The 27,879-nt window shown below is 46.4% G+C and overlaps 1 protein-coding gene across 1 annotated transcript in view; it reads right to left on the bottom strand.

The window, feature by feature from the left end:
- Positions 1-16,649, bottom strand: part of PHLDB1 (pleckstrin homology like domain family B member 1) — a 149,280-nt gene extending 132,631 nt beyond the window's left edge. The window contains exon 1 of the mRNA XM_044282365.1: positions 16,544-16,649. The gene's annotated coding sequence lies outside the window, so the exon portion shown is untranslated. The remainder of the gene's footprint in view (positions 1-16,543) is intronic.
- Positions 16,650-27,879: the final 11,230 nt, after the last annotated feature.

Here is a 27,879-nt window from a genome sequence, read left to right as displayed (position 1 = left end):
GTCCACGAACGTTGCGGGATCCACGCGGACCACTGATGTATTTTGCGGATCTGTGATGCACAAATCGGATGCGGTCATGTGCAGGAGGCCTAAGAGAATAGTGTGTAAAACATGAAGGAGGTTGCTTCCTTAATAAAAGCATATGCTGGCATCATTTTATGTTGGCTTTCACTATGCTGCCAGGTAGGGTTCACCCTCCCGATTAAAATGATACCTGTCTGGTGAAAATCGGTTGCAGCGGTTTAAAAAAAAAAAAGGCTTTTAATCTTTATGCAAATAAGGGCTGGCCCCGCCCTCAGTGCACCGAAGTCCTCATTTGCATAAAGGATAAAAATCTTCTTTCTTGGGAACAGTTCCACTGATTTTCATGAGACAGGTATCAGTTTGATCGTCAGGATCAACCCAACCGGTCAGTCTACCTGATTTACTAGGGTTGATCCTGCCGACCAACGTTCTTTAAATCTAAGCCTTTTGTCTGGATTTTAAGCAGAAGGCCTAAAGTCTGGGGCAGGTGAACTGTTGTAGCGATGTGCTTTGTGCATTATAATTCCATCATTACAGGACATTAGGTGAAGCCAATTGATACCAGTTAATACCAGTTGATACCAGTTGATACTTGGCCGCTCAGCCTCTGACCATGGTAATCCCTTAAAGGCTGCGGGCACCTCTGACATAGAAAACCCCCCCCAGATTTTTATGTATATTAGTGGTTATATTGAGTAAGAAAAGTTGCACTGAGTTTCATCTTCAGTGCAGGATTGTGCCGCCATCACCCTGCAAACTGCCTTGTGCGTGCGTCCTCCCCATCTACAGCCTGTGTGCAGTGGCAGTTTTGTCCACTATGCGAACCATTCAATTACAGTGGGCCCTTTAGATCAGGAGGGCCCCTGCTGCCCCTGGTACAGAACAGACCACAGTAGATGTGCATTTGGTGAGTATGCCCTGTGTTGAGGGCCACAGCACTGGGCAATATACTGTGAGAGGGGCACATCAGGGGGCATCATACTGAGTGGGGGGCACACAAGAGGGCATTATACTGTGTGAGAGGGGCATATTAGGGGGAGTTATATTGTGTCTGTGGAGGCCCATAGGTGGGAATTCTACTGCACATAAGGGGGCATTATATTGTGTGGGGGTACATAAGGGGGCATTATATTGTGTGGTGGCACATAAGGGGGCATTATACTGTGAGGGCACATAAGGGGGCATTATACTGTGAGGGCACATGAGAGGGCAATGCCAAATCTGCCCCTGCCTGTGTGATCTGCCCTCCTTGGACCCTCTCCCCCTTATCACACACATCTGTTCTGTACAGTCTGCTTCTGCTCACTGTAACACTTGGAGAAGGGAGGGGGAGAGAAGAGAGAGGATTTATGTCAGATGTCACAGCTCGGTACAGGACCCACACACACTCTGCGGGAGCAGAATGATAGCTAATTTTTAACGAATACTTCGTAGAAAGTTGCTTACTTTTGCATTTTGGAGGCAAATGAACAAAATAAAAAAATAAAAGAAAAACCAGTGCACAGGAGTCCATAGCCTGCGCGCCTGCTGATGCGGGACGATCCAGCTGTAGGTATGTTTACAGCTTTCAGATTGTTTTCTTATCCTGCCCATTCATTTCAAGGCTGACCGGCAGGATTTCACCCTGGGTGGCCGTCATTAGGTAAAATATTGACAGAAAGTTTATGACAATTTCCCGTCTAAACCATTTCAGGTGCAGATGGCGGCGCAACGGTTAGTTGTGCCGCTATCTGCGACCTTGCCCCGCTTATGCCATGTCTAAAAAGGGGGCATGGTGTGGGCGGGGAAGGGGGTGGCTGGCAGGCCCTCTCATTTATCATTTTCTATGCCTGTTTCAGGCATAGAAAAAGGTCTAAATAATGTAAAACAGCCCGGAAGCTGTCCTACATTTAGAAGCGACGCTGGATATGTAGAAGTTATGAAGAAGTTCGCGTCTCTTCATAACTTCGACATTCTACCGCCAGCGATGGGGCTTTTTAGACGCCAGCCTTAATAAATGTGCCCCATAGTGTTTAGGAGTATTTTTCACACAGGAAGTTTTAGATATATTTTATGTCATTAATATAGATGTTACATTTTTAATAAACATAATAAATTTACATAAAGATCTAATTTGTAGTATTTTGTGCTGCACTGCGGTAACTGGTTCTGCTGGGGCTACCTACTTCTGTTAATTTGGACCCGCCTACCACATGGGGCCACTTTTAGGTCTTTTTCCTTCCTGGACCACTTTGAGTTCCCAGTCCACCCCTGCTTTAATGACAGCATTAGGTGAGTACAAATCATTACAGTTGAGGTCAGTTGTTATAATGCCGTGCGGTTCGGTCAGAGTAGCAGAGTTCAGTATGTGAATTCACGTTCCCACGTGGAGCATGTTTCAGGCAGTGAACGCGCTCGTCTGAAATGGGTCTTTCGCAGCTTTGTCCACTGCTGCAACGATTGTAGTGAATACTGCAGTAATTAGCTCCGTCAACTACACAATGGACGGAGCTGTGTAGTTCCGGCGCTAAATTCCAATTCTGGAGCTGCTCGGTGACAGCCGATCTGTGGTGGTGCAGGGTGTCGGACTGAAGCCCATCAGATATTGATGGTCTATCCTGGGGATAGGCCATCAATGTAAAGATCCTGGAATGCCCCTTTAACTGTAAAGAATCCTTTCCTGCACTGTTGTCTGAGTTCTTTAGAGTTTGATATTTCATCTAACTTTAGTTTAACCAAGAAACCAATGTCAGGTCTTTCCTATTGTCAGCGATAACGGCGAGCGCGCTGCTCCTTCCCGCAGGATCACAGATGGCAAAATGTCAAGGGAGTAACAAAGGAGCATTTTTCAGGGCCATCCGCTCCTTTCATTATTTGTGCCCAGTGGCCTGGTAAAATATAAATCTCCACCGCCAACTGTCTGCAGACTGACTGGCTGCTCCTAAACCTAGGAGACGAAGAAAGGGAATAGCCCTGACAGGCCGCTGCGTGCCGAGAGCAGGTGTGCATGCTGGGAGTTGTAGTTTCACAACAGCTGGAGGATGCTGATCCGAGATATATGCGGTCATTTATAAAACTGGTGGAAAGTAGAACTGGCTTAGTTGCCCATAGAAACCAATCAGATGCCATCTTTTATTTTCCAAAGGAGCTGTGAAAAATGAAAGGTGGGATCTGATTGGTTGCTATGGGCGACTAAGCCAGTTCTACTTTCCACCAGTTTGATAAATTACCCCAATAGTGGATAACAAATGCCAATAACAGCCCTGCATTTACTACAGGGAAATAAGATCAATGAGGGGAGATTTATCCAAACTGGTATAAAGGAAAACTAGCTTAGGACATGCATGTGCAGCGGGCGCCTCCCTCCCAGGGCCCTTTAAGAGGAAAAAGTACTTGTTTTCTTGACGCCAGTTGCAGTGACGCAACAAGGGCACAGGGCCCTTTTTTAGTGATGTAGTAGATGGTACCCAGGTGTAGGAATGCCAGAGTGGTATAAGGTGGAATAAATGTCCCTTAATGTTGGTGCACGTGTCACGGTGCTCCTACCTGGATACTCTGGACCCTAGGCGTTGACTCCGAAGCAATGAAAAGGGGGGTTGTTTATGAAGGGAGTGGAGTAATAAATTGAGTCCAGACCTTGTGATGAAGTTGGAAAACAGCTTTAGGCCTCATGCACACGACCGTTCCGTTTTTTTTGCGGTCCGCAAATTGAGGATCCGCAAAAAAACAGAAGCCGCCCGTGTGCCTTACGCAATTTGCGGAACGGGCGGCCCATTGTAGAAATGCTTATTCTTGTCCGCATCAGAAATCTGTGTTTCATGTTACCTGGTGTTTGATGCACGCATACTTGGTGAAGCAGGGGGGACCATACCAGGTTATACTATGGGGCCCTATGAAATCTGTGTACGTCCTGTGTGACGATCTTGTAAGGAAATTTATCATTCTCTCCAAAACCAGAAGCACCCCAGTGTCTAATTGAAATCACAGATTCTGGACACTATGGAGACCAAGTCCATTAGGGTACGACCACACGGTCCAGTTTCCTGATGCAGTTTTGGAAGCCAAAATCGGGAGTGGGTCATAACAGGAGAGAAAGTATAAAGGGCAGAGACGACTTCTCCTCTTGTTCGAATTCACACCTGCTTTTGGCTTTTCCAAAACTGCATCAACAAACCTAATCGTGTGGTCATACCAGGGGCGGATTGGCCATAGACCTTACAGGGAAATTTCCCGGTAGGCCGATGCCCCAGGGGGCCAACTGAGCCCTCCTCACGGCCGGCCGGTGGAAGTTTTTGGAGATATATTTTGTGCTGCAGGCAGTATTTTGTGGTGGACTGTGGTATTTGGCGCTCTTGGGATGGTATAATGTGCCGCAATATGGTTTTGACCCGACTACAAAACAGAGCCACTTTTAGTATTTTTTCCAGGGCCACTTAAAGTTCCCAGTCCGCCCCTGGGTCATACACTTAGGGCTCATGCACACGACCATTGGATGTTTTGCGGTCCGTAAATGGCGAATCCGCAAAACACATGCACATTCTGTATTTTGCAGAATGGAACTTCTCGCTCCTAACAGTCCTATCCTTGTCCATAATTCAGATAATAATAGAACATATAAAAAAATTTTTTGCGGAACGTAAATACAAACATACAGAAACGGAATGCACACAGTCATTTCCATTTTTTTGCGGCATCATTGAAGTGAATGGCTGCAAAAAATGGAACGGACGCGGAAAAAAAATAAGTTCGAGTGCATGAGCCCTTAGGGTGGCATTTACAGGACCGTAGTTTCTGTCCGTATCCGATTCACATATTTTGCAGATCGGATGTGGACCCATTCATTTCAATGGGGCCACAAAAGATCTGGTCAGCACACCGTGGGGCACATTCACTATAGTGTCTGCGCCCGTTTTCAGGAGTAAAACAGCTGTTTTAGACTATCTTATTCTTTTAAGGGCTCATGCACACGGCTGTTGTGTGCCCGTGGTCGTATTGTGGCCCACGTGAATGGGATCGGAACCCCATGGAAGCACAAAATAGAACTATTTTTTTGCGGTCCATACGGATCACGGACCCATTTAAGTTGGATGGGTCTGGATCCGTCCCGCCCGCCGAACGGATGTTGCCTGTGCATTGGGGACCGCAATATATATTTTTTTTACTCCGAAAAAAGGTGAGCTTAATAAATGTGCCTCCGTGTGCTATCCGTATCTGTATGTCCGTTTGGCCCCACAAAAAAATATAGAACATGTCCTATTCTTGTCCGTTTTGCAGACAAGAATTGTCATGTCTAAGAAAGAGCAGGACATGCTGGTGCGCAGAACGCGAAACACACATGGCCTGTGTCCGTGTTTTGCTGACCATGAAAAGTACACGGTCATGTGATTGCAGGAGACTTTTATAGTCCACCATAAATTTCAGAGACAGGGCCATTGTACAGCTGGGTGCAATGTAGAAGGTGGTATTGGTTAGTAGCAACAAAGATTACTTTTATCACCATGCTGCCTATACTGTAAGTTAATGTTGGTGAGCACTTCAATCCTATGTGAATGGAGTTGTAAGGCAGTTCTCCTAGAAGTCAGTGTTCGACCTGTTTAAACAAGCCTTGAGACATAATTTAGGATTATAGCTAAGCCAGTATCTCATCTGCAGAGAGCTGTTTCAGGATTGTCCTTCATTAGTGCAGAGCAGAGAGAACTGACTTAGCTACAGTTAGTTTCACACAAGCGGCACAGCAATTCATTTCTCTGGATCCGGCATACCTGGATAGTGTAGCACCGGGCAGCACGGCGGCTCAGTGGTTAGCACTGGGGTCCTAGGTTCGAATCCGACCAAGGACAACACATCTGCATGGAGTTTGTATGTTCTCCGGTTTCCTCCTACCCTCCAAAGACATACTGATAGGGAACTTAGATTGTGAGCCCCATTGGGGACAGTGTGATGCTAATGTCTGTAAAGCGCTGCGGAATATAGTAGCGCTATATAAGTGCATACAATAGAATAATGCCCCTCTTCTTCTCACAGACCGCTCACTAGTACAGGGGTCATCCCTACCAGCGCTTTACTTCCATCTATGAGCTCCTGTTTCTCCATCTTTCCTTTGTTCCAGGCTCAGTAGCAATGTGCAGGCCACGTGTCTGTTCTTCTGGCTGTTAAAGGGTGTGTGTCAGCAGACAAACCCTTTCATGTCTGGCTTTCTATGAGAGTTTGTGTAGTCTGTACTGGCATAAGGAATCTGCACACGTCCCACTTGATAACCAGATAACCTGCGCCACCCAATGAGTGGGTGAGCATGCACAGACAGCTTCTATTAGGACAATTCCTTCACTCCAGGAGGTCAGATTCCACCAGACCTGCCTACTTTATACTGCAGCGCACCTTTCTAGTGAAGCTTACCAAAGAAAATAGTCTAATCTAAGGGTTCAACCACATGGTGCGGTCCCGATTCATTCAGGTCGCAATTAGCTGCCGTCAAGAAACACGTAGCCAATTAGGCTGCAGCTGCCTGATATTTAACTAAAGGAGACCACACTATAGGCGGTCTGAATTCTTAATGGCTGCGCGGTATTAAAGGTGACGTGCAGCCATTAAGAATTAGTTTTTTTTTTATGGCATTCACCTGAGGGGATAGATCGTGTCATATTTTTATAGAGCAGGTCGTTACAGACGCAGCGATACCTAATATATGTCTGTTTTTCTTATTTTTTATTAGTTATTTATAATTTTATATGACTTTATTATGGGAAAGCTGCATTTTTTTATTTACTTGAAACCTAGGTATCCTACAGGTTAATAATAAAAACAAACTAAAGCACAAAATTAAACAAAAAATACAGTATTTTTTTACATTTACGTGTACGGAGCTGTGAGGACTTTTGAGGGGCCGATCTGTACTATATTGATACCGTATGTTGGAGTGTGTATGACTTTTTTTTTAGCAGTGTTTATTCAAATTTTTGTAGCATGCAATCATAATTGTGATATAAAATGACAGCATGTTGCAGGAAAACTACAACTCCCAGCAGGTCCTGGAGGTTTGCATCTCACAGGGCATGCTAGGAGTTGTAATTTCCAGAGGGGAATGCAGTAAAATGTTAAATTATATTTGTATTATTGTTAAATCTCTTTTTATTGTAAGGAAGGACTACGCAAGTGATACATAGCCTTATAGATAAAATAAACAGTAATGCTCATTTCCATCTTTAGGCACAGGCATCAGTGATTTGGCATTGGCAGTAACACATTACAGCATAATCAACAATTCAAGGCACGATATGGGACAAGGTAACCCAGAAACAACCCCCAAAAAATAACAGGAATTGTGGGGCCGAGCCCACCTGGAAGCTTGAGGACATTTGAAAACGGTAGAATCTGGCTAGGGAACAAAATAACCCCATGACTGAGGGAAGTGAGTCATCCCAAGTGCTATATAGTGATATCACTTAAGTTGACACAGAAGAGAGACATTAAATACATGTTATAGATCCAAAAATATTGGAGGTAGATGGAATAAGCACTCAAGTCGGGTTCCTAATTTACGTAAAAAATGGTAAGGCAAAAATAAAATAGTGACTCTTGGTAAGAAACACGAAAAAACCACAAACAAAGACGAAGAAACAAACAAAAACATGACAAAGACAGACAAAATACCAGGGGAGATAAGAGGGAAAAGAGGCATCTGGGGAAAGAGGGAGGGACATCTAGAGAAATTGTCAAAGGTGTCGTCAGGTGAAATCACCTGTATCCAACCAGGATTGAAAGCGAGAGGAGCTCCGAAATTGTAACATTTGTAAACATTTGGGTTTGATTATGGGCCTCAGCCCCCATCTCCTCCATTCAGACCAGTTCGTCTAAGGCACGTACCCATGTGACTCTCCGCAAGCTAGCTGATGATTTCCAACGGCGCGGTATAATCTGCCTCATAGCCTGAACAAATGTTCTATGAGACCCTTTTTTGACAAGCTGGAATCTGCCCGAGTACAAAGTAAAGCGATCAGCGGGGACGGCAAATTGTATTTGTATTAAACCATAGATTTACTTATATTTTATACTGTCTTGGGGGACTAGCGGCAGCCGGTGATGTCCACCACTGAGTCACAGGCAGCTTCTGTTTCATGGGGGACACAGCAGCACCACCACCAGCACGTCTGCACACTCGGGAGCGCAGTAAAAGCCCCCCGCCGCGCTCTGCAGACTCTAGAATGTGGGCTGTGTGTGGAGAGCAGGGAGCGAGAAGGAAGCGCAGGCACCGCACCACATGTATCAAGAGGCGGGTCCTGCCGCCCACTGAAAGATGGCAGCGCCAGACACCAGCATCACTGCAGGGCAAGTTAAGTGGAGAGATGATCAAGATCACCTCACCACCTTCTGTATGTCTGTGTAGCTCTGCTCTTCCTTGAGAAGCGGCAGGCAGCAGCACTTGCCAGCAGAAAGCTGTGGCTGCCTGCCGCTGCTGATTAATATGTAGACTGTAACTAGGCAGGGGGCCCCCGGGGATTTCCCCGGTGGGCCAGTCCGAGTCTGCGTGTATGTGTATGGCGGGAGCAGGAGGAATAGCTGTCTGATGAATACTTTCTACTGAGTTGGTCAGCCTAAAGGTGGGTTTGCACGGCCCAATTGTCGGCAGATTATCAGGAATAAACATTACTAGGAACTCTCCTTCCTGATATTAGGCCTGTGTAAATGTGCCGCCGATCACCTGAGGAACTAGCAAAACATTCGTTTATCGGGTAATACAGCATTAAATCAGCCTTTATGGGCATCCGCTTTAATCTCCACTGACGAGCAGGCAATTATCGGGAAGGAACGGTACGTTCATGATAATTGCCTGCTCCGTCAGGCACCCTAAATGCAGCTGCTACATTCGAGGACGGATTCCATTGAAGGGTAGAGTGACTACCTTAAAATAAGACCACTAAGGCCTCACACCGCAGTAGCGCATGCACTACTTTTTTGCGGTGCGGAGGCACAGACAGAAAACCCACAGAAGCGCTCCGTAGTGCTTCCGATCCGCGCCTCAGTTTCGCACGGTATTTTCCAGATTGCAGACCCTCTTAAGTGATACGGCGCACACACGGCCGGTGCCCGTATATTGCAACCCGCTGTATGCAGGCCGCATCATGGGCACTATCTGCTACGAGGCCTTCTCTGAGATTTCTGGATAGCTGATATAGCGCTAGATATAAAAGACCGACACTGAGGGCGTTATCACACTGCTAGATTTGGCAGACAATTGTTGGGAAGGAAACGTTCCGTCCCAGCAAGCGCCTGCTCCTCAGTAAAGGAGTTCGCTACTTTTGCATGCAGCGATCTCCTCCACAGTATAGGGAGGAGCGATCATTGATGCCATCACTCATCGCCGTACAGAATCATTATATTTTGTGACCATATGAAAGATGTGATTACCCGATGATTGGGCGTTCATCGGGTAATCGGCGGCACCTTTATACTAGCGGGTCATCGCTAGCGAGTATTTCTACGAATGCTTGTTAGCGATGATCTGGCCGATCCTCAGCGAGTGTAATACAGCGCTCCTGTCAGCTATCACCTATCTGTGGAATAGATTTTTTGTTTGTACGTTAGAGAGGGGGGAGAAGATCCAAGAAAGGCATTTCACACAGGGGGTATGTAGCAGGTTGTAACTGAATATCAGGAGGCTGCTCCCTGAAGGACAATGGTTCAAAGTCCTTTAGGTCATCTGAATTCCAGTCCTTTTCAAGGCAGAGACAGGAAGTGACCACTTGACTGAGCGCATGTGATAGCCGGCCGCTCACTAGAAGATCAGAGCTGTGTGCTATCAGTTATATGGATGATACGTCATTGAGGAAAATCTGGTAAAAAGATGTGGGACTCTTTGAAGTCTCGCGTGCCTTCCTCCCTTTCCTATATGGCTTTGTGTAGATAGCATAGTGCTGTGGTCATTGAACGCCATGCTGCAGGTGTGCTGTGCAGAGACAGAGTCACTTTACTGTAGAGTTACCGGCTGACCGGTGCGCTGTAATGTCACTGCTCATGCGCCAGATCTTCCTGAACAGCCTTCACGACACAGCAGAAGCACGACACTTGTATAAACAGACTATACAATCATAACCTGCTTCTGTAGGGCTTTGAATAATCTGATTACTTAAAGGGAACCTGTTATCAACATAAAGGTGATCTCACTGAGGGCATCATACATTAGTGACAGAAATGCTGATGTCAGCGGTGTGTCACTCATGAGCTAAAAGTAAGTGGTTGCTGAGAACCAGCATCATAATCATTGCAGCCCAGGCCTTGAGAAGACTCAAATCTACCTGAGAAGAGTCCTGGTTATTCATATCTTCTGCTCTCTCACCCATCTACTGATGTTTCAGTTCTCTCCGAGAGAGAAAGGGAGAAAACTCGGTAGAAGACTGTCAGTCATCAGCAGGTGGGCAGGAGAGCGGGAATTCATGACTCTTCTCTGCTCTGAAAATCAACTCTGAAATCAACTCGCCTGTCTCTGCTTTATGCTGCCATTAGTATGGGCAGCATAAAGTTGATGACAGGTTCCCTTTAAAGGAGCACTCCGGGCACAATGAATACACTGTTATTCCCTGTGCAGAGCTGAGGGGCCGTGCATGACACACGGATGCTCTCTATGGTGGTCTTTGGATCCCCTTGTCATACTGAGGCCCAGCACTAGGCATAACAAACCTTTAGGGCCACATTTGACTGCAGAAAATCATGAGCAGGGGCGGTCTGGGAACTTTAAAGTAGCCCTGGAAAAAAAGCCTAAAAGTGGCCCCATGTTGTAGGCGGATCCAGATTGACAGAAGATGAAGCAACACAAGTAGGCAGGGACAACACAAGTAGGCAGGGACAACCCAAGTAGGCAGGGACAAGACAAGTAGGCAGGGACAACACAGGTATGCAGGGACAACACAAGTAGGCAGGGACAACCCAAGTAGGCAGGGACAACCCAAGTAGGCAGGGACAACCCAAGTAGGCAGGGACAACACAAGTAGGCAGGGACAACCCAAGTAGGCAGGGACAACACAAGTAGGCAGGGACAACACAAGTAGGCAGGGACAAGACTAGTAGGCAATATAAACATTATTGACCGATTCTACGGGAGATTATGATGTACTTTATCCTCTGATACATATACTGGGACTTTGTTGCAACATTTTAACTAGGAATCAATCAAAACAGTAAAAAAAAATCCTGCAGCAGGCTCAGGATAACATCCAATGTCTTTATATCTTCATTATAAAATCCATAGGCGGATTAGGCCGGCAAGGTCTCTCTGATCAGCCTATGGATTTTATAATGAAGATATAAAGTATTTGGATTTTATCCTGAGCCTGCTGCGGGATTTTTTTTTTACTGTTTTGATTGATTCCGGGTCCGGGATCCGTGAATGGCGAAAAAAGGACGGTGGGTGAGCTGAAATCCGTTTTTTGTCCTTATATTTTGTGCTTTGAACATTATAACTACTTCTGCAACATTATACCCACCTCTGTCTATTAAGGATATCCTACCAAGTAGACGCAGGTATTCAGATACACAGACTATTCCTCAACTTCATGTCATGTGCGGTTGAAACCATATGTACATGTGATCATTTTATTTTATTAGTTTATTATCATTTTAGTACACAGCAAGGGCCCTGCTGATAAGTTTGATGTTTTATCATGTTTTATTGCCACATGCGAAACACACATTGATTATAATACAAGTTGGGAGTGAGTTCCAACTATATGCCATTTGTGTATCTTAGATTATTGGGACAATTCTTGGGGAGAAAAGCTCATTCTTGATAACTGCCCCATGTAAAGGGGGCGCCTTTATGCATGTGCCTAAAATGATCGTTTTCCAGCAGTACGTCGACAAACAATGATTCGTATGGGGATGAATGACCATGGTAGCGATCATTCATCCCCATACAGAGGACACGATTGCTGCATGTAAATGTAACTGAACAATCGGGAATGACGTTTTGTTCCTGATCATTGCCCTGTGCATCAGCCCTTGCAAAAAGGCCCTTAAATAAACACCTGCAATATGGTTATCATGTGGGGATCAATGATCATAGTAGCGATCATTCATCCCCATACAAAGGAGATGATGGCTGCATTTAAATGCAATTAAACAATCAGGGAACAATCGGGAATGACGTTTTGTTCCTGATCATTGCCCTGTGCATCAGTCCTTGCAAAAAGGCCCTTAGATAAACACCTGCAATATGGTTATCATGTGGGGATGAATGATCATAGTAGCGATCATTCATCCCCATACAAAGGAGATGATGGCTGCATGTAAATGCAATTAAACAATCAGGAAACAATTGGGAATGACGTTTTGTTCCTGATCATTGCCCTGTGCATCAGCTCTTTAAATTAGGCCCTTAGATAAACACCTGCAATATGGTTATCATGTGGGGATGAATGATCATAATAGCGATCATTCATCCCCATACATAGGAGATGATGGTTGCATGTAAATGCAATTGAACAATCAGGGAACGACATTTCATTCCTGATCATTGCCCTCTGCATCAGCCCTTGCGAATAGGCCGTGCACTATGGTTATCCTGCGGTTCTTGAATGACTTGCAGAGATATCCCGGGTCTTGAAATCAGCTGCAGACACCCTCTGCCATACCTTGATCTATTTTATGTCAGTATGAACCATCATACCAGCCGACATAATAAATACCGGCTGCAACGATCTGGATCATTATAATCGGCTGGGGGGTGGGACGATGTCACATACTGTATAATAGATTTGAGACCCGTATCCCAGATGAGATCCCTCCAGCGGCCGGCCCTATTCATTGCCAGACGACAGGGATTCGGGAAGGAAAGCACCATTTCTTTAAGAAAAACCACATGCAGAGGCAGAAGTCATGGAAATAGTGTTATAATTGTGGGATCACATTGAGAAACAGCCAGGAGGGAGAAACAACAGGAAGCCGCCCATGCCACTCCACCCTGGTGGCAACGTATACTTCTACACTCCAGTTATTACTCCGTTATAAGCAGTGCCGCCATAGACTCTGGGGCCTTTAAGGGGGCCATCAATATCAGATTGGTGGGGGTCAGACACCCAGCACCCCCACTGATCAGCTGTTTCGAGACAGAATCTATACAGTGAGTAATTTCTGTTTCTGCCATCCACTTGTCTGGGAGCTGAGCTGCAGTACCCATGCATGGCCACTACACGGTGTACGGAGCTGTCTGCTTCTGGGTCCATCCACTGTATAGCTTCCCACGCCAGAGGCTGATTGGCGCGGATGCCAGGTGTCAGCATGCCCTCCGGTCTGATATTGACAACCTATCCTGAGGACAGACCATCAATATCTGAGTTCCAGAATACCCCTTTAAACATTAATGCACAGCAGGATGTGGGATAATATAAGCTGTATAGACACAAGCAGAAGACAGGAGGTTCAGGAGACACACTGTCCGTATGGTCACCAGGACTCCAAGACGATGTCACTTAAAGGGAAACTTCTTAATGTGGCCAAAGACCTTAGAAAACACTATTCCTCCAGACTTCCCCTCTCATACACATGCATGCTCAGTTTAGCCAAGTATGCATGTGTCGGTTTAGCCGAGTATGCATGTGTTCTCAACAGGGAAATCCAAAAGCACAATCCTTATCTCTATCTACATGTGCCATCGAGGGGGAGTCAGAACACCTTTGGTCAATCTTCATCTAATATGTATGGCCACCTTTACGTTCCCTGGCTTTGCCATTCGGAGATCTTTGCTGGCTTCCTTCAGTTCAGTTGTCAGAAAGGATGACAGATGTTTTATGTCCTGGGACTGGAGGAAGCGGGCGAGAAAAATCTCTTGAGAAATCCAGTGGAGTAAGAGCTTGTCTTTACCCTGTGTTAGGCTGACTAGACACATTACACTGACATCCGCTCCCCATACACATGCACACTCGGCCAGCCATAGGATGCATGTGTTCTCTATTGGGAGAGGGGAGTAAGCCGCTGCCAGGCACCTTCTGCGGCTTATCCCCTGGGAATAAAAGAGAGAGGGGAGTAATCTGCTGCCAGACACTTCCAACAGCCTAATCCTGCTTCCCCATACACATGCATGCTCGGCCCAGCTGAGGGTGCATGTGTTCTCTATGGGGAGAGGGAGGTAAGACACTACCAGACACCTCCTGCGGCTTATTTCCTGGGAACAAAACAATCAAGCATGTTCAAACCCAAAAGCCCAATCCTCCTTCCCCATGCACATGCACACTCGGCCCAGCTGAGGGTGCATGTGTTCACTGTAGAGAGAGGGGTAGTAAGCTGCTGCCAGACACCTCCTGCGGCTTATCTCCTGAGAACAAAAGAATCAGGACTGTTCAGACCCAACAGCCTAATCCTCCTTCCCCATACACATGCATGCTCGGCCCAGCTGAGGGTGCATGTGTTCACTGTAGAGAGAGGGGGAGTAAGCTGCTGCCAGACACCTCCTGCGGCTTATCTCCTGAGAACAAAACAAGCATGTTAAAACCCAAAAGCCCAATCCTCCTTCCCCAAGCACATGCACACTCGGCCCAGCTGAGTGTGCATGTGTTCTCTATGGGGAGAGGGAAGTAAGACACTACCAGACACTCCTGTGGCTTTTTTCTTCCTGAGAAAAAAACAATCAAGCATGTTCAAACCCAACAGCCTAATCCTGCTTCCCTATACACATGCATGCTCGGCCCAGCTGAGGGTGCATGTGTTCACTGTAGAGAGAGGGGAGTAAGTTGCTGCCAGACACCTCCTGCGGCTTATCTCCTAAAAACAAAACAATCAAGCATGTTCAAACCCAAAAGCCCAAACCTCCTTCCCCATACACATGCACGCTCGGCCCAGCTGAGGGTGCATGTGTTCACTGTAGAGAGAGGGGGAGTAAGCTGCTGCCAGACACCTCCTGCGGCTTATCTTCTGAGAACAAAAGAATCAGGAATGTTCAAACCCAACAGCCTAATTCTCCTTCCCCATACACATGCATGCTCGGCCCAGCTGAGGGTGCATGTGTTCTCTATGGGGAGAGGGAAGTAAGTCACTACCAGACACTCCTGTGGCTTATTTCCTGAGAACAAAACAATCAAGCATGTTCAAACCCAAAAGCCCAATCCTCCTTCCCCAAGCACATGCACGCTCAGCCAAGGGTGCATGTGTTATTTGCAGAGAGAGGGGAGTAAGCTGCTGCCAGACATTTCCAACAGCCTAATCCTGCTTCCCCATACACATGCATGCTCGGCCCAGCTGACGGTGCATGTGTTCTCTATGTAAGACACTACCAGACACCTCCTGTGGCTTATTTCCTTAGAACAAAACAATCAAGCATGTTCAAACCCAACAGCCTAAACCCTCTTCCCCATACACATGCACACTCGGCTTAGCTGAGGGTGCATGTGCTCACTGTAGAGAGAGGGGGAGTAAGCTGCTGCCAGACACCTCCTGCGGCTTATCTCCTGAGAACAAAACAACAGGACATGTTCAAACCCAACAGTCCAATCCTCCTTCCCCATACACATGCACGCCCCCCAGCTCAGCCGAGTATGCATGTGTTCTCTATAGTGAGAGAGACAAGGCAGACACCTCCTGCGGCTTATCTCCTGAGAACAAAACAACAGGACATGTTCAAACCCAACAGTCCAATCCTCCTTCCCCATACACATGCACGCCCCCCAGCTCAGCCGAGTATGCATGTGTTCTCTATAGTGAGAGAGACAAGGCAGACACCTCCTGCGGCTTATCTCCTGAGAACAAAACAATCGCCGGGCATGTTGAGATCTAACATACTGACCCATCAGTCTTCGGGGACAGTCTGGGAACCACCAAACACCCATCAGATGGCCACCCGCTCCCACCTACCTACCTGATACAAGTCTGGCCAGCTTTAGACTTCAGTAATAAAGAAGAGGATCACAGAACATTCCTGAGATTTTCACGGCTTCCTCGGTAAGTAGCCGCTTGTATAACCTGAGAAATGACTGTACCTCAACGAAATTGCATCCCTCCATGTTTATCCCGGTTAAACGTTCCCTCCGGAGGAGGGGGGCCTTTACCGTACTTTCATCCCTCTCCGGTAGATTTACCTCTGGAAATATTAACCAACCCTGCGCGGCGGACGACAGACACTTTGCAGGAAGAAAAGTTTTGTAGGAATTTGGGTGGGGGAAGCCGAGCGGCGAACGTGGCACAAAGTACAAAGGAATGTAAAGTTATAACATAAAACAGTACAAAGGCAGCATCCACATCCGTCACATGTACGGGAGCCGAGGATGCACCGCCATATCGTTATATACATTGGGGCAGGTACCTCGAACAGACCAGAGAGACACCATCCCACACCACAAACTATTCCATATAGTAGAATATACACAGTAAAGCGCAGATTTCCAGTTCCACCATATATTATGCATACTGGTACCTTCTCGGAGAAGACCGCCCGAAGAAGACCACTAATTTTGTACGTATAATAATAATATCAATGTTTAGGTTTAGTAAAGTGTGAACGATATCTAACAGAAATTCCCAAAGTTCCCTCATCACCCCATGATGGTGGCACCCCCGTTACCTTGTGGTCCGTCCGCCGCCGTGCAGCCTCTCCTGCGCTCCCCCTCCCTGTACCACGTCTACACAGAATGCAGTGTGGGATGCAGGCAGCTGTGAGCAGACAGAAGACTCACTGTCCCATCTGGGATGAGGGGCTGCTCCCTCCTACAGCTGGCTGCGCTCCCTTCACCAATGACAAGCTAGGAGCCCGGAGCATGAGGCCGCCCTCATCCCTCCACAGGCCAAGAACAAGGAGCAGCTTATTCTGGAGTCAGAACATAAATATTCACTGTCCTTCCTGCTGGAGAGATGGAAAATGCAGGCGCAGGGGCGAAATGTTTCCTCCACCTCTGGTACAATAGTCCCTACATGGAAATATAAAATTATCCAGGGGTCAACAGTGGATCCCACCGCCCAGCGGGGCGCGAAATGCAGGGCGAGAAACAGCATTATTATAGATACTGGAAAATCCGCACCAAAAACCACATTAAAAAACGCACATAATTCCGCACTGTTTAGAGCATTTTTGGTGCAGAATTTTTGCAGATCTCACCCTTCCATTGAAGAGGGTAAAAAAATCCACACAATCAAAACGCAGCAATCATTTCTGCCCCTATGAAAAAAAAAGCAAAGCGTACAAGGAATTTGTCTAATCTCACGCGCTTTGCTGTATTTCGCCGCAGTTTTTCTGCATGTAAATCCGTGTAGAAAAACCGCACATAATCCACATCGTGTGCCGCCACCCTTACAGTTTTAGAGCTTGTTCACACGACCGTATGGCTTTTTCAGTGTTTTGCGGACCGTTTTTTGTTTCCGTTGCGTTTCCGTTTCTGTTCCGTTTTTCCGAATGGCCTATACAGTATACAGTAATTACATAGAAAAAAAATTAGGCTGGGCATAACATTTTCAATAGATGGTTCCGCAAAAACAGAACGGATACGGAAGACATGCGGATGCATTCCCGTATGTTTACATTTTTTTTTTTTTTGCGGACCCATTGACTTGAATGGAGCCACGGAACGTGATTTGCGGACAATAATACGACAAGACTCAAAATGTAGCGGAGCGGAAATGCAGACATACGGAAACGGAATGCTCACGGAGTACATTCCGTATTTTTTTTTCAGACCCACAGAAATTAATGGGTCCGTATACGGAATGCAAAAAACGTTTGTGTGAACGAGCCCTTAGGCCTCCTACACAGAACCGTAGGGCCACGGGTCCGCAAAACACGAACACTGACCGTGTGAACCACGCCGTGCCCTATCTTTCACTGTATCTTGCGGATTGTGGATCTATGGGACCCGCACCTATCAGACATTGGTGGCATATTCTAGCGACACGCCACCGATGGCCCAACCCCTTATATATGGATGAATTAATTAGTTTACTTTACAATTTGTTTCCGTTTTGTATCCGTTTCTGTTCTGAATTGTGTTCTGTTTTTCATCTGTATTAGTTCCATTTTTTGTTACATTGATTGACTTTTTTTTGCTGTTTTTATAATACTGCAGAAATAAGGCCTCATGCACATGACTGTATCCGTTTTTGCAAACCACAAATTGCGGATCCGCAAAACACGGATACCTGCCGTCTACGCTCCTCATTTTGCAAATCGGAACGGCCAGCCCTATGATAGAAATGCCAAAACGGACAAGAAAAGGACATGTTCTGTTTTTTTTATCCGAGGCCGCGGAACGGACGTGTGGCTGCAGACAGCACACTGTGGGGTGTCCGCATCTTTTGCAGCCCCATTGAGATGAATGGGTCCTCAGCCGATGCACAAAAAATGCGAATTGGATGCGGAATGAGAATACAGTTGTGTGGATGAGGTCTGAGGATGTAAAAGTATGGGATTAAGGGAGATGTCCAACACAGATCTCGTAGGGCCCCATAGCAAAACTTAGTATGGGCCCCCCTGCCCCACCCAGTTTGCCAGTACATGAGTGTCAATCACTCATCACAATAAAAAAGGCACCCTTTGCCTCACCCGCTTTATCGACTATGTCAGGTGCTCATTCTGAACAGCATATATCTCAGTGTATTTAAGCCAGAGTACTGGTAAAAATACACTGCCTGCAGCCACCACTAGGGGGAGCTCAGTGCATAGGAATTTATGAGGTTACCATTGACTGAAATGGAATCTGCAATCATGTGTTTGCACTGAGCTCCCCCTAGTGGTAGCTGCATGAAAATGCAATGTTTGCACATAGGAAAGAGAAGCAGTAGTTTGGAGTTCAGCACTAGGGGCTCTTAGCAGTCGCGTGATCTGCTTCCATTGAAGATATTCCACGGTTTTGAAAGATCCCCGACCACTGCGACGGACTGGTGAAGGGAGGCATACTTACCTGGAGCACTTCTGGCTCCACTGCTGTCTCCACGGCACTTTGGTTCCCACATGTAAACTTCCGGCATGGATGGGGTCAGCAGTGTCTCTGCAGCCAGTGACTGGTCTCAGCGGTGACGCGTCCCCAAAGGTTCACATACTTTACCACTCAGAGACATGTGATATTTTTTGTATGAATAAATGACCTTTGTTTGATCTGGTTATCTTTATCGACCTTTAGGACACGTGTGAAAATCTGATGATGAAATTAATGAAAAAATCTAGAATATTCTGAAGGGTTCACAAACTTTTAAGGACCATTATAGATTCAGATCTCACAAAAATCAAGCTGTGACATTGTGTAATACGTTATGTTTTGCGCTTGTCACCGGCCCTCGTGCTGTGGAATGGAAATCAGTCGCCGCAGATTTTATCTCCCTCATGTCTCTCTTCTTCTTTGGAAAACAATGTTTGAAGTCTGCAGAAGAAAAATGTCACCGGGGCCTCAGATGTCAGAAGACTACAAGTACTAACAAGCCAGGGAGGAAAGGAATGAGGAAGACCCTGATCTGTCCACCCTGACGGTACAGAGAATTCCTTACATCTACCGACCTGCTAGCGGGAAAGATCCCTGCACTGCAGAGCTGAGCGAGCTGCTATATCGTCTGAAGCATCCATCTATCTATCTATTATCTATCTTATCTAATATAATATAATTATCATCTACCGACCTGCTAGCGGGAAAGATCCCTGCACTGCAGAGCTGAGCGAGCTGCTATATCGTCTGAAGCATCCATCTATCTATCTATCTATTATCTATCTTATCTAATATAATATAATTATCATCTACCGACCTGCTACCGGGAAAGATCCCTGCACTGCAGAGCTGAGCGAGCTGCTATATCGTCTGAAGCATCCATCTATCTAATATCTATCCATCTATCTATCCATCTATCTATCTCTTATCTGATATCTATGTATATACATCTATGCATCATTTATCTAATATCTATGTCTTAAATCTATCTGCCTGTCTGTTGATCTATTTGTCCGTCTGTCTATCTTCTTATATTTCCACCTAATAAGACATCTACTGATATATATTCTATTTCTAAGCAAATATATATATATAACACTTGCAGATCAGCTCCTTTTCCTTGAATAGATATATATATATATTTATATTAATTAATAAATATATCATTATGAATAAGACACATTCTAGGACAGGATGCTGCTCAGCGTACTGGTGCACACTTCCTGAACTTGTACAATGAATCATCCACCACCTCCACCTCCGACTGAGAGCTCCATAGGGTCACTGCTCGTACAGTAAAGAATCCTCTTCTATGATGGTGAAACCTTATTTTCTCTGGATGTAGAGGATGTCCTCTGGTCATGGTTACAGGCCTGGGTATAAAGAGATCTATGTACTGTCCATTTATAGTTTTCTATATTGTAACCAGATCTCCCCTAAACTGTCTTTTTCCAGACTAATCAAACCCAAGTTTGATAACATGTCTTGGTATTGCGATCCGATCTGCCCACTCTAATTCACCCACACTACTCACAAAAAGTTAGGGATATTTGTCTTGTGGGTTAAATTTCAGGATGAACTTAAAACGCATCTAACCTTTACAGTTGCAGTTAATGTGACCTTCTCTAAAGTTCTGAATGCACATGTCTAACTGTTCAATGTTTCAGTACTTTTTGCACAACTTGCTGTTCTCTAACAAGGAGCAGGAGCTTAAAGGGTTTCTGTCATGAGAAATAACGTTCTGTAGCTGACTGACATTAGCAATGGGCTGATGTCAGCAGTACATAACAGTGTGCTTTATAACTCCCTGCCTGCTGCCGTTCTCTTAAAATAAAGACTTTTAAAATATGCTAATGAGCCTCTGGGTGCTACTGGGGCGTTGTGTCAGCACCTAGAGGCTCGGTCTACGCACCCTTTGGCACGCCCAGGTCCCATTGATTGACTGTCGAGTTCTCCTCATCATCACTTAAGTCCCGCATCTGAGCCGTCCCATTTAGTATTCGGCGCAGGCGCAGTTAGTAAAGGACGCTCTCCTGCTGCCGACTTCCTCACTGCGCCTGTGCCGAAGGAAGCCGGCACCAGGAGCGTATCCTTCACTCACTGCGCCTGCGCTGAATACTAAACGGGATAGCCCAGTCAATCAATGGGACCTGGGCGTGCCAAAGGGTGCATAGACAGAGCCTCAAGGTGCTGAAGCAACGTCCCAGTAGCACCTAGAGGCTCATTAGCATATTCTAAAAGTTTTTATTTTAAGAGAACGGCGGCAGTTATTAATCATACTGTTATGTATTGCTAATGTCAGTCAGCTACAGAAGGTTATTTCTCATGACAGAAACCCTTTAACGACAAAATTCACAACAGGTGTTTGAGTCCTCCTCATCATGCTGTTCACATTTTGACATCATGAGACCAAGACGACATCTAACAATTGATGAACATTACCTCGCCATTGCAAGGCTTCAAGCAGGATGTTCTCAGACAGAAGTGGCCACTGAGCTTAGAGTGTCATCAGCCGGTTCCAAAAGAGAGACTGGAAGAGTCACAGAAAGGCAGAGAAGTGGACGTCCTTTGGCCACATCCCACACTGACGACCTCTTCATTGTGAACAATGCCCTGCAGAACTGGATGATGAATGCCACACAACTCCATGCACATTTAATGGAGGTGAGAGGCACCCAAGTGTCATGTCAGACCAGTCGAAACCATTTACATCAGCATGGTCTGCGTGCTAGACGACTTGCAAGGGTTCCTGACCACACCACCAGGCACAGGCGTCATCGTCTTGCATGGGTCAGGAAGCATGTATGCTGGACGAGGGACCAGTGGGCCTTAGTGCTGTTCACTGATGAAAGTCAATTCACGATGAGCTGAAATGATGGCCGCCAACAATGTTAGAGACGTCAAGGAAAGCGCTATACATCAGCCACTGTTGTCACCAGAAGTGCCTTTGGTGGTGGTGGTGTTACAGGGTGGGCAGGTTTCTAGTCAGTACAGAACTGCCTTACACTATGTGAATGTTACAGTGACAAGCCCATTCATCTTGAAGAACATCATTAATCCAGTCATAGTGCCTCTGCACGAACAACACATGCCTCATTTCATCTTCATGGAGGACAATTCACCAGCTCATCGAGGTCGCATCATTAGGGAACGGCTGCTGGAGACTGGGGGACCTCAAATGGAGCAGGCTGGACTTTCTCTAGACCTGAATCCCATGGAAAACCTATGGGATCAGCTGAGTCGCCATGTAGAGGCTCGTAACTCTGTACCCCAGAACCTCAATGACCTGAGGGCCGCCCTTCAAGAAGAGTGGGATGCCATGCCTCAGCAAACAATAAGTCGACTTGTGAACAGCAGGAGACGTCGTGGTCAAGCTGTAATTGATGCTCAAGGCCACATGACAAGTTATTGAGACACTGACATACATGTGGGGGTGTACCCAGTAGTGGTGTTGGCTTTTGTTTCAATAAATTGTTTAAGATGAGGAAATCCCCATTGCTGTTTCTACTTAAATGCCCGACTTTCATGATATAATATCACTGTAGAGTGAACTTTTTACGTTTTCCATAAATTTCACCCAAAATCCAAATATCCCTAACTTCCTGTGAGTAGTGTATTTCCTTCTCATACACAGGTGTCCAGAATTGTACACAGTACTCTGTGTGTGGTCTGACCAGTGATCTGTATAGAGGCAAAACTATGTTCTTGTCATCAGCATTCATAGATCTCATGGTTTTATCTGCCTTGGCAGCCGCTGCCTGGCACTGATTGCCAAAGTTCGTATAAGTATACTGTCCACCAACATCTTCATTTATTTTCAGGGCAGACTTAGCCATTGTTTTACAATTTAATGCAAATTTTTGTATATGGGTTACGATTCCTAAAAAATGTAGTCCAAGAGCAAACCTGGATGGAGGCATGCATATGGCAGGTTTTCCAGACAAGAACACAGAGTTGCACAGTGTTACGAAGTGGAGGTGGATCCTCTGCATCACTTGAACAGATTTGGCTTGGGGCTAATCCTAAGGCCTCATGCGCACGACCGTATGTAGTTTGCAATCTACAAATTGCGGTTCCGGAAAATACAGATACTGTACGTGTTATATTGACTTTAATAGGCCGTGGTCCACATTTTGCAGCCAAGTATAGGACATGTTCTATATTTTTGCAGGACAGACATACAAATGCAGAAAGCACATGGAGTATCTGTGTGCTTTCCTCATCCGTATGTCTGTACTGAAAAACGATAGAATATGTTTATAAAATGCGGACCACGGACCCATTAAAGTCAATGGGTCCCCCAAAAAATGCAGACAGCACATGGACCCCATTCATATTAATACGGTCCAAACGGACATGGTCATGTGCATTGGGCCTAAGGGTGTTATCTAAGTAGCCACCCTAGTCTTCCCCTGTACAGGGATCTTTACTCCACTGCAGGGGAAACACCAGGTTGCTACCTCTTGGAGTTGTCTCTGTTCAGTGGACTGCTAATCCATCAAGGTCCAGGGGACACCAGCGTGGAGCACCGAATGATCAGGCAAAACCATAGTTAGAAGCAGGCCGAGGTCAGGGCAGGCATAGACTGTGCGATCTGATAAACAGTCCAAGGTCAGGGCAAGCAGATCAGGGTCAGTATAGAGATCTGGCAGAGGTCAGGGTGTGACGCTCCACATCAGCATGAGATCAGCCAGCAGTCAGATCAGGCAGGGAAGGGTCAGTTCTGGAGTCAGGCAGAAGTCAGTACACGGGAGAGTCAACAAGACAAGTCACGAACCTTAGCAGGAAACAACAGAAGTAGAACCTATTGTCCAGGCACCCTCCAACAGTGGAAGGTAGCTTAAATACCCTGAGGTAGCCTTCAATTGTCAGGGAAAGATTGGGGAGGATAGACATTGGCCCTTTAAGAGCCATAGGAGGTGCGCACCCTACTGGTGGAGAGAGGCAGAGCAGGAGAACTGCAGGCCTCAGCTTGTGTGCAGCCTTCCCAGCAGCCATACCTGCTGGGAAGGAACAGGAGGACCCCGACGGGGACAAACCACCTTGGAAACAAGGTGAGCATACTGGCAGCCATGCCCATCAGGAGAAGAGAGGCGTTGGTTGATGTGGACCACCAACATAACACCCATCAGGAAGGCCAATCAAATCGGACTTAAATGAGTTGGCTTAAATGAGTCGTCTAAGGTGTCCACCATTCTCCATTGCTAACCTCCAACGCCAATGGAGATCACAGAAATGCAAAATATCCAGAAAACTCATCACAGGGCTGATTACCAAGCTCTGGAAGATTGAAGTGCTTTCCCTTTAAGGTTCTTTGATCATGAGGTCACCTCTGTGGTATTGATCCTGCACATAGCAGACAGTCCAGGAGTCCGCATTACATACACTACCTTGGTCACACCCCATAATGGTTACAGTCCACAGTGCGGTGCAGAGACGTAACGCAGTGTCTACAAGGTGTATTAAAGGGGTTGTCCCAACATAACAACTAATCAGTTGGGGGCCAACTGCTGGGACAACCCATCGATCACGATAACCAAAGTCCTGGAGTCTCCCAAGTGAACGAAGCGACGGGTACACATGCGCTCTGCCACTTCCATTGAATCCTATGGGACTCAATGGTAGTGCTTGGTTATCTCCAGCAGTCCCATAGAAATGAATGGAGGGGCAACACACATGCGTCATTGCATTCACTCGGGGGACTCCGGAATCGACGGTGGGAGTCCTCACAGTCTGACCACCACCGATCAGATAGTTATCGCCTATCTAATGATACCTTTTACTGCTTCATTCTGGAGAAAAATACGTTTTCATATGTAAATGAGTAGTTAAGTGCACCAAGGGCGGGCCCAAGCCACTCTGTGCACCCATGCTCCTCCTGCACTCCTCTTTTTCAGGTCTCCTCTCTTAGAAGATGCTTCTTCTACAATTATTTGTGAATGGTGTTGAATGCACAAAGGACAAAGCTGTGAATGAACGCCACCGTAGTAGGAAAAAACCAGAGCCCCCAACCTTCTGACAGGAGAGGCACGGTTTGTAAACGGGGCAGAGCGATGGTGATCAGGCTGTAATAAATAGGAATTTCAATGTAAACTGTAGGACGTCTGCTTACTGTCCCCGGCTGATAAGTCACACACTCCAGACACTTCCCCGTACAGCCGCGGTTCACACTAGGGTAAGTATTTCCCCTGTCCTGAAGACTGGAAGAGGTTCCGAGGAGACACAACCTCGATGATTGCACACTTACTTTTTTGGACACAGAAGGTCTGGTTCCCCTTCTTCTCAGTATGATTTGGGGTATTATTTAGAGGCTGGACCTGGCGGCAGCAGCGGTGCACAGGAACATTGGAACGTTCAACCCGAGTTAGGGGTCCGACGCCCCTCACCCCCCACTGATCAGATGTTTCAGAGTAGCTCTGTTCATTGTGTTTTGGATGGGGATGGTTCCGGCAGCGCTGCTCCCATTCACTTCCAGTGCCAGAGTTACCCCCAAAACAGCTGATGGGCAGGGGTGCGGGTTGTCGGATCCCCGCCAATCAGATATTGAAGAATAGGCCATCTATAGTCAAATCCTGGACAACTCTAAGGTACCCACATACATAAGAGAAAAGTTGTCCAAACCCCCCAATGTCAGCCCTCTATCTTATGTGAATGTGGTTGTGCTGACTCTCCTCCAATAGGTGAAGAAGGATCAGGCATGTTGAGTTTCAGCATGCCCAATCTTTTGGGCTCAAAGTTGACAAGCTGCTACCAGAGGGACAGTCCGTCGGTGGCCTATTCCCCTCTCCCAATAGAGAACACATGAACGCTTGCCCATTTCTATCTTAAGACATTTATGGCAAAGTCATCTCTAGGACAAGCACCTATCCCCAGAATGGGGGTCCCTCGACCTTCTTCCCAATCCCCCCATGTATGGCATATTCTAGACCACTAAGGATGCTGGTAACAACCCCTGCCCCTACACTAGACCACCAGGGATACTGACATTAACCTTTACTACTATAGAGCACCATGCATGCTGGGTTTAATCCCGTCACAATCCTAGACTAGAAATGGTGCAGATATTAGCCTCTTCACTAGCCTAGACCACCAGGGTTATTGCCATTAAAGGGGTTGTCCAGACGAGTTAAAAAAACAAATATCCAGACGGTTGTGGGTAAAAAGCCAAACAAACACAATTTTCAAACCATCCACGACTCCAGAATCGTGGTTCCTGCAGTCCCCATCAGTGGGTAGCCAAGAATGGGACTCTTGTGTCACTTCTGATCTGGTGGGTACTACCGGGAGCTACGAGACTGGAACCGAGGGCAAGTTAAATGGTATTTATTTTTCTAAACACTTTAAGGCTTATTGCACATGAATGTGTGCGCTCCGTGGCCGTATTGCGGACCGCATTTGCAGATCCGCAATACCCGGGCACCGTTCCATGTGCATTCCGCATCACGGATGCGGACCCATTCACTTCAATGGGTCCGCAAATCCGGAGATGCGGAACGGTAGCACGGAACGGAAGCACTACGGTAGTGCTTCCGTGGGGTTTCGTCCTGTACTTCCATTCCGCAAAAAGATAGAACATGTCCTATCTTTTTGCGGAACGTCCGGATCGTGGACCCATTAAAATGAATGGGTCCGCGATCATCCGCGGCTGCCCCACAGTGGGTGTTCTTGCATTGCAGCCCGTAATTTGTGGGCCCCAGCATGGCCACGGGGCGCACACGTACGTGTGCAAGAGGCCTAAGGCTCCATTCACACGTCCGCAAAATGGGTCCGCATCCTTTTGCGGAAAGGGTGCGGACCCATTCATTCTCTATGGGGACGGAATGTGCTGTCCGCATCCACATTTGCGGATCCGCACTTCCGCATCCGTGCTTCCGTTTCCGCAAAAAATTAGAACATGTCCTATTCTTGTCCGCAATTGCGGACAAGAACAGGCATATTCTATTATGTCGGCAATGTGCGGTCCGCAAAATGCGGAAAGCACATTGCCGCTTTCCGTGTTTTGCGGATCCGTGTCTCCGTGTATCCGCAAAACACATTGCGGACGTGTGAATACAGCCTAAGGCCTCATTCACACGACCGTATGAACGGATCCGCATCCGTTCCGTTTTTTTGCGTATGGTATGGAGATCCATTCACTTCTATGGGCTCTGAAAACATACGGACAGCACACCGTGTGCTGTCCGATTCCGTTGTTCCGTTCCGCGGATCCGCTAAAATAAACTCACATGTCCTATAGTTGTCCGCATTAAACGTTCCGTAGCCCCATTCAAGTCTATGGGTCCGTGAAAAAACGGATCATACGGGAGTGTTTCCGTATGTTATCCGTGAAAAAACGGATGAATGTCCGCTATTTACATATCCCTGCCCCTATTTTAAAAAATGATACTTTTTCCAGACATGTCTATGTGCCCCTCACAAACATCAGATAGAAGAGGCATATTTGTCAGACAGCAAGCAAAGATGTCTTTCTCTGTGGAGCGTTTAATAGTTTTAATTCAAGAAAGGCCAGAGCTGTGGGATACACGCTCTGATTTGTACCACGACCGTGTCCGTAAGGATAGGTCATGGTACCAAATTGCGGAGGAGCTTCTGCCTGAGGAATGGGCGAAGGGCGATGGCAAGGTGCATAAGAAACTTGGTAAGTTACCCAAAAATGTATATGCATCCATACTGTCTAGCATGATCTGCATGCTCAGAGAACTTTGCAAACTTCCCTGAGCATCCAAAGCATGTTATCTAAGTGCACGTGCATCATGTCATTTGCTTTTAGTGTACTTGCAGGTACTGTCTAGCATGATCTGCATGCTCAGAGAACTTTGCAAACTTCCCTGAGCATCCAAAGCATGTTATCTAAGTGCACCTGCATCATGTCATTTGCTTTTAGTGTACTTGCAAGTGCTTTTTTTTTTAACAATTTGAATTTGTATTGTGAGCTTAAAGAATTGACACTAATTTTTTTTATTTTTTATATTTATTTTATTGAAATACAGTCCAA

Source organism: Bufo gargarizans, chromosome 2 (genome assembly GCF_014858855.1).
Source record: "Bufo gargarizans isolate SCDJY-AF-19 chromosome 2, ASM1485885v1, whole genome shotgun sequence".
NCBI lineage: Eukaryota > Metazoa > Chordata > Amphibia > Anura > Bufonidae > Bufo > Bufo gargarizans.
The sequence above is the reverse complement of the archived record's forward strand: the minus strand, read 5'-3'. Positions and strand labels throughout refer to the sequence as shown.